Raw genomic sequence first — 8,790 nt, 5'->3', positions numbered from 1 at the left:
CATCCTTTTAACAGTTAAAAGAGCGTGAAACACCGCCTGACCCTAGATGGTCAAGGCATTATCACCCACAAAAATAACAAAACTATCCACAAATTGGAAAACCTTGTCAATCTCTAAAAATAAAGCCACCTCCTCCTCTTTTTGACTTCCAATTAAAAGAGCCATTATAGTTTATTTTGATCTGGTCTTTTGGATGACAGTCCCAACGAAAAACACCATTCATAAATACATAATTCTTCACAGATGTCCTCAACCTGGTACCGTTTAGATATTCAAATAGAGCTCTCAGGCAAGAAACGATTTCGGGCTCTCCAGATAAATCGAGATAGAAAATAAAGCAAACCCATATTAAAGGAGCCATTCTCTTTATCCTCCAATAGCTTCCAAAGAAACCAACTAGAAAACTCACCCATTTCTAGAGCCGCAACCCTCAAGCCAACGGTTTAAGGAAATTAAAAGACGATTTTTATTTTTTTTTGGTACGCTAAAGAGTATTATAATAAATTAAAAGTAAAGGCCAAAGTCTAATTGCAACAAATCGTATTTTAATATTTGTTAAATATGACATAATTGTATAATTAGCCAAAAATTCCAGTTGAATCAAAATGCAATAAATTGAAATTTAAAAATTGTGTAATTTTTCCAAACTATAGGATATTAAAGTATTATTAAACCTTTCACTCAAACCCTCAAACTATAATAATCAAGTTTCACAAAATAGTCTCTCATTGGTAAAGTGATAAAAAAAGTTTAAATATGACATCTAGGATTAAGTGATAAAAAAATAATTATGATATATTTTCAATAATAATTCTTTCACGAGGATTACAATATTATATATATATATAAAATGCATCGAACTCACAACATCAAAGGTATGGATAATGAAGGGGGTTTTTTGGCTTTCTACTTAGATAAATCTACTGGTGGTTTCTTTTCTTATACTGCTGATTTTATTTATGGTTGATGTGCTCCAGTGGCTCTCTTGATGGAGATGAGTGGTTATTTAATTATCGTTTTCAAAAATATTTCAAACATTTTTAAGGAATTTAAATCTCCTCCCAAGACAAAACAGCATCCACTAACGGCTTGCTACAGAGCAATTTTAAGCCTCCATTGATCATCTTACTGTTGGTGGCTGCTAGTTGTTGTGGTAGTGGACTTGAAGACTTGAAGCCATGAAAATGTAAGAAACTGGAAAGAAAACAAATTACTCAATGACAGTGAGAGGACTGTCGATGACTTACAGTAGGTCGGTGATCCAACATTGCTGCAAGCCATTGGTGATTCCTTTTGCTTTTGGTGGCTGTGGGTGCAATAGGAAAGGTTAGGTTAAACCCTAATTCAAAAGGATGATAGAAGAAGAAGATAGGGATATTTTAGTAAATTAATAATTAATAAAATTGTATAAAGTTATATTGAAATTATAAAAATAAAATAAAACTTCCCTTATTTATGCTTTATGGATAATTAATAGATGAAATTATAATTTCATGTGAATATAACATATTGTCTCAACAATTTACTAATGATAATAAATATATATGTATATTAGTTTAGAATCGTATAATACAAATTGTTTAGATCTCTCTTCTTGTTAAGATATTATATATTAAACATTTTAACTTTCTATAATTAAAAAAAAAGTGCTTTTTATAATTCCAAATTAACTATATACAATCCATAAAAATTAAATTTACTAAACTACCTTGTCTTTTTTTATTTATTTATTTATTTATTTTTTATATAAGAGTTTAATATATATTTAATTAATTTGGCCAAGTCTTCGATCTTGGATTTGGGATCATCAAGCAAGGGCTCTCAAGCCCTTCTCCAGGTTCTAAGATTTAAGATACGTTATATTTGATTCCTAATCCATGTCTGCTCTTGGTCATAACAGTTCATCGGAGATGCAAGTGATGCCAACCCATGAACATGGTTTGGTTTGAGTGATGTTCCATATGAGTGTTCAACCACCCATGGTGCTTTGGAGGGTAACCACTTACCAAGGCCACCTACTTCGAACCTAGGTTGGAATCGTTGATGGGAACGAAAAGAAAGCAATCATATTTCTATTGACAAAAAAAATTTGCTACTGCTTAAAGCTTCTTCATTCTCTCTTTTCAGTCATGACAAAGTAAAAATAAAACATAAATAAAGAATTACACATTTTGGTTTTTATATATGGGAGCAGCTATAATCTAGTTTTCTTACAGTTTCAAATTTGCAACACTTTAAATTTGATTTATATTTGTTGTTTGGTTAAAGATAATTCTACCTTACCAAATTTATAAACTAAAAATTTAATCACTAATAAGTTGTCATTATTTTATTGATTTTTATTTTTCACGATGATAGGATGCTGTTAATTTACATTCGATAATAAATGATTATATCATATGTCATGTTAGTTAATTTCAAAATTTGATGAAGTTTTTGGCCCCTAAAGCATTACTGTATGGTTAAAGAGTGAGTAAAAGAAAGAGAGAGATATATTTTAAAATTATAAGAAATCAAAAAGGATATTTTAGAATTGCAACTGGAACTTCTTTAATTTTAATGGTTGAATTTATATTTAAAAAAAAAATTTGAAAACTAATTCAATCATTCAATGAGCTCTTGTTTGCTCAATATTAGAGTTCTTTTTGTATGAGAAAACTCTAGATACTATTGATTGTTTAAAATGAAGATTTAATTGTATTAAATCTAAAATATAGGAGTCTAATTTTTAATTATCACCTAAAAATTGAAAAATATTGGAGTCTAATTTTAATTATCACCTAAAAATTGAATAACATTATATTCACCAATGAATCTATTAACATTACGAAACATAATAATTACACTACATTTCAAATTATTAAATATCAAATTATTATGTTAATTAATGGCTTAAAAACTAATGAGAGCTATTGCCCAAAAAAAGTAAAAAAAACAAAAAACAAAAATAAATAAAACAAAAATAAAAATAAAACAAAAAACAAAGAACAAAAAAGAGAGCTAATGAGATGCATATACAACTAGAACCTAGAATCAACAAAGAGCTAAACATTTGTTTTTTTACATATTAATTGCATTTTAGTACTTTTTAGTTTTAGATAATTTTAAAGTTGGAACTTAGATCATTAAGTTTTAAATTATTATATGGAATAATTGCACTTTAGTATCCTATATAATAACAAAATTTTGTATTGGGGCCTTTAAAATCAATTTTAACATTCCAATATCCTATATTTTCAAAATCATCTCAAATTGATCCTATTGGGTTAATTTTAACATATTCCGTCAATTTGGGATCACATACGCCTTACTTGACCCCAAATATGATTTTCTAATTTTTTTTTTCAAAATTTTCTTTATTTTCTAAGAGTAAAAAAATACAGATAAAATATTATTGAAAATTAAAAATACCCAGTGGTGCACCATTTTAACCCCCCAAAGCCCTCCCATTGAAACAACAAATGATGACAAAATCCATGTAGCTCATGAGGAAAAGCAATTCATGAAGAAGAAGAAGAAGAAGAAGAGGAAGAGAAAATGTTTTCAAGCAACTCGGTTTCTTCAAAGAATTTAGATTTGCTATGCAATTTCAAAATACCATGATTAGCCATGGTCAGAATATCAATGACTAATGTCAATCTTGAGAAGAGATTCTACAGTTGTGATATACATAAGGTATTGTTTTGAGATTTAGGGATTTAAGGATTTAGCTCATATCGATGTAAAGTTATAGGATTATTTTAGGGCTATACTTCATGGTTGATGTAGTTGTGAAATTATAAATATTAGATTTTTTCAAACTATAAAATTGTATACCAAAGAATTATGAAAAAAATATGGTCATAGCTCATGTTTTGTTTTTGTATAAATGTTTTTCTTAAAAATATAGCATTTTGTTTTATTCTAGGGAATGAGGTGAGAGAGATGGGCATGAATGTCATTGATGGGAGTATTGAATACTTTGACTTTGTTGAAGTTGATAGATAATAGTGATTTTATTCACTAATGCATCAGTTTGATTGAATTGGTTTCATTTATATATATATATATATATATTTGTGGTTTTATCTGTGAAGTAGGGCATGAGTCATTTTATTGAGTTCTTGTTTCTTGCATGTTGCAAATTTTATATTGGTTTCATGTCTGTTTGACAAAGAATTGTAAAATTTTCCTATAAAATATTTTGGCTGCATTCTCATTACCGTTATTACATACATATCAATTAGATTGGTTTGGCTAGAAGATGTATATAATTACAAATTTTCATATGTGATGACAATTTTTGGCATACCTTCTTATATGTTTGTAGGATGCTAGAAGATACAAAATTTTCAAAGGGATTGATGTACCCATGTCAGACAATGCTAGCGATGTGGGTAATCAATTAAGACAGAACATAATTTGGAAGATGAGATTTGAGTATATAAGCAATAGGAGACCTATGACAAAATAATGATAGAAGAATATAAATCTGAGCTAGAAAAATGGATGGCTCGTATTAAGCATATGGAGAAAAAGTGTGTGAAATTTGAGAGGAAATTAAAGATCTTTACATGCAAAATTAGAAAGATATACATTGTATTAGTAACAAGTTTAATATTTTTTATAATCATTTTATGGAGTGGTTGTGGATCCAAGGGTAAAACAATGAATGATTATTTGTATTTACATTAGTAGAGGGTTATACAATGGATGGTATTATGCACCTTACTTTGGATATTTGTCATTGAAGTTTAATAGTATGTGACACCATGTTTGGTATTACAATCTTTTGTTTACTAATTTATCAATTTCATTGAGACTATTTGCTATTGAGTGTATTTAACATTTTGATATTGCAAGTACTGGTGTTGTATTTTTATAAATTTCAACAATTTTAGTCTTGTATAAGGATTTACTATTGCTTATTAAAAGCATTGGTTATTAAGTTTTCTTCGAAAAGTGTAAGCAGAATAAGTAAGTCTTGCAAAGTAACATTAAGGAACAAGTTGGATCAATTATTCTAACATTGAGTTGAAGCATTCATTTGCATAACTAAAACAATAAAAATGGTGACATTTAAATAGTGTAAATCACTACATTAAACTTCAAATAGTAGCATTCCTCATTATCTTATAAAGCACTTAAATCTATTGTCTTACATTAATTAAAAAGATAATAGTATAAATACTCTGTTGACTTTAAACCTAAAATGTTTAAGAGATTTAACACTCAACAAAGCCAAATATAAAAAATGCTACCGCTTTAACAAGCCAACAATCCCAAAAGTACAACTATATAATTGCTTTAGAGTTTGTTTATATGGCTGACACATATGCATAAAAAGATCCTAATATATATATATATATAGATATATATAGTTATATGTCCAATAGCAGCAAAACAAATATATATTTTTCTCTAAATATCATTTTTAATTCATATTGATTGTGAAAGGGATCGTCCTTTACCTCTACCTACAGATGGTGGTTGATTACTTGGTGATGATGGTTGAGTATTGATGGTTGGTGGTGGTTGTGATTCATTTGTAGCATTGAGTCTTCCTTTTTATTGTTGTTCTCTTCCTCTTCCACTGAGTCTTCCTTTGTATCAGGGATTCATCTGTGGGCTCTATCACATATTTTCTCCCAAGGCGCCAAGTTTTTGGTCTCTGTATAGAAAGTTTCTAGTAAATCCTTCTATTGTGCCCGTTCCCCATAATTTTTACATCTAACTTTTGGCTCCCTTGTAGATCTTTCCTTTTCAAATGGATCTTTTCTTCTAACTTTAGGTCTTTCAGGAGCTTTCTTGTAGGGGGAGGATATATAGCTTCAAAAGAAGTCTTAGTCCACATGTCTTGTCTATTTAATGAAAAAATCATTGGTTCATAAGCCTTCATATTTGCAACTTTGTTGTATGAAGGATCTATGTACTTAGCAGGGTCTTGCTTCATATAGAAAATGCAAGAAAATGCATGATTACATGGTATACCATTGACATTCCACTTTCTGTAATGGCAATAATGTTCTTTCAAATTAACCACATATTTGTCTAGATGGTCATCAACCTCAAAAATCTCATAACCAACAAATTTTGGCATGCTGCTCTTACTGTTTACTTTCATTTGATCCAGGTTTTCCAGAGGTTATGGGCAGATCTCCTTATTATACTTCCTTATGTGCTCCTTTCTTTCCCTCATCAAGACCATCAATTTTTTTTTAATATGTTCTAACATCACTAAAATGGGTTTATCTCTACCCTTCCATATACATACATTAAGAGACTCACTAATGTTGTTAATAAAAATATCACATTTCAAATCCTCCTTGAATGCAAGTTGACTTTAGTGTTTTGGCTTCAATTTCATTAATCATTCAACAACCTTACTGTTTGCCTTTTTAAATATTTCATTTTTATTTTTATTTTTTGTTTTTAATAACATCAGGAGCATTGCGTTGCTCTAACTACATTTCATGGCATGTCCCTAAACTTTTGTCCTAGGTATAACTTGCTAAAGTTGCATGTAGGTGTTTTACACAATATCGATGGTCTACATTTAGCAAAAATCAGATCTGCAATACAGACAATAGACCATCAACTTTCAAATCCAAATATTCAGCTTTGAACAATTCTATTAATAGTATTATCAATATCATTGCCATTAACAAACTTGTAAAATACTAATAGATAACTAGTATTACCAATTCACACTAATACATCAATTAACACAATAGAATTATTATGTGATCCTATATTCAAACATAATCTAGAAGCACATATTATGTAATGAATATGCCTTGTAATATAAAACACAAAACATTGTAACTAAATAGATGAAACAAAGTTAATGTTGATCAATATGGCATTAAAATAGAAAATAGATAAAAACACAGAACCTCATAACTAAATGGATAAGGCATACCTTTTGTTGATCACTCATGAATGTGAATTTCTTCCTATCATCTGTATACTCAATATCTTCCATTAAATACTGTAGAAACCAACTCTACGATTCTTTATTCTCAGTCTCAACCACTGCATAAGCAATGAAGTATATTTACTTGTTTGGATCCCTTGCAACAGCAGTCAATAGTTGGCTTCCATATTAACCTTTCAAATGACATACATCCAACAAAGTAAAAAGGACACAACTGGCCTTGAATCCCTCCTTACATGGTACTAAGCAAATATATATATTTTGGAAATAGATTTTCCAAACTCCTTGTTTATCTTCAATCTACACGTGCTTTTAGGATTTGATCTAACAATTCTGCACAATAATCCCAAAGCTGACTCTATTGCTCAGCCACATCACCTGTTGCCTTTGCATTGGCTTTCACTCTAAGTTTATAAGCTTGTGACTTTTTTATGTTAACTAAAAGATCTTGTTTAACCTTAACTTTTCATCTTTTGATTTGATTTAAAATCATTAAACTACCTCTTAGCTAACCGTTTTGAATTCACTAACCTATTACTGAGTGACATAGTACATGTGTGCTTTTCTGGCAATATCTTAATTTGAAAAGTTTATTGTCCTTGCATATCGAAGTATGTACTCTCCAAGATCAACCTTCCTTACACATTATTGTAACCTTCCAAGATGTGGTTTTTGTGAATATAATATTTTAGCCCCTAGACAAAGTATAATTGACCAAGTATTCCTTAAATTCAGTTTGACTAGCAAACTTCATTCCAACATATATTTCCAAATTGGCATCCAATGTGCTATAAAAAAGGATGTATGTAAGTACTTCATCATCATTAGAACTACTTGGCAAGCTAACAAGTTGATCAGAATCATAGTTCACTTTAATATGGCTTACAATCTCTACCAAACCAACTCCATGTAATGCATCTTCAGCCTCATTATCTGCTAAGCCACCTCTACCGGCACCTACATCATCAATCTCTGCCAAAGTAGTCTCATTCTCTAACAAACCAGAGCCTCTTACATCACCTCCATTTGATATACAAGTAGCTAAATTATCTATCAAGGTTGCACATTCGTATAACCAATCATTGTCCTCTTCATGCACATTAACATCGTACAGGTCAGTATATTCACAGCCGATACTTGTTTCATGAACATCTTCTTCTTCTTCATCTCACAGGTGTACCCTTCCCACACAATGGGTATTGATTGTTGCATCATCCATTAGTTAATCTAATGATTTAAAGTTTCTATCTTTTTAATATTATATTTAAATAATAAGGTTAATTGCTTATTAGCAGCCTGAAGTTTTAAGGGTACATGAATCGAACGCAAACATTTGGAATTACTTGAATAGAACTTTGAAATTTCAAATTTGTTACCAATTCACTAATGGTATAAACTTATTGTTAGATGATGATGTCATAATTCATTTTTTATCCAAACTTTTTTTTTTAAAAAAATAAAATTTTTATTTTTTCATTTTATATTTATGATTTTTTATTTAAAAGATTGTATCTAATCTTATCTTATTTAAATAAAAACTTCAAAGAAATTAAATATTTTTTGACCTACAATTAGACCAAAATAAAATTGGAACTTTGGTATAATAAAAATATTTTTATTAGACCAAAAATTAAATAAAATTATTTTAGTGTACCAAAAATTAATAATAATTTTTTTATGCCCAAACCATAAAAAACACTAGTCCAAAATAAATAAATAAAATAAAAATTACACCAAAAGATCTATTTACACTTACTTATAATTAGTGAATTCTATAAAAAATGAACAATTGTAAAAAAAAAAAAATTAGAAATAAAATGAACCATTTTAACTTGAAAAGATAAAAATTTAAGAATAATAAAAATAAATTATTA

The sequence above is a fragment of the Ziziphus jujuba genome, chromosome 1 (genome assembly GCF_031755915.1).
Source record: "Ziziphus jujuba cultivar Dongzao chromosome 1, ASM3175591v1".
Taxonomy (NCBI): domain Eukaryota; kingdom Viridiplantae; phylum Streptophyta; class Magnoliopsida; order Rosales; family Rhamnaceae; genus Ziziphus; species Ziziphus jujuba.
The sequence above is the reverse complement of the archived record's forward strand: the minus strand, read 5'-3'. Positions refer to the sequence as shown.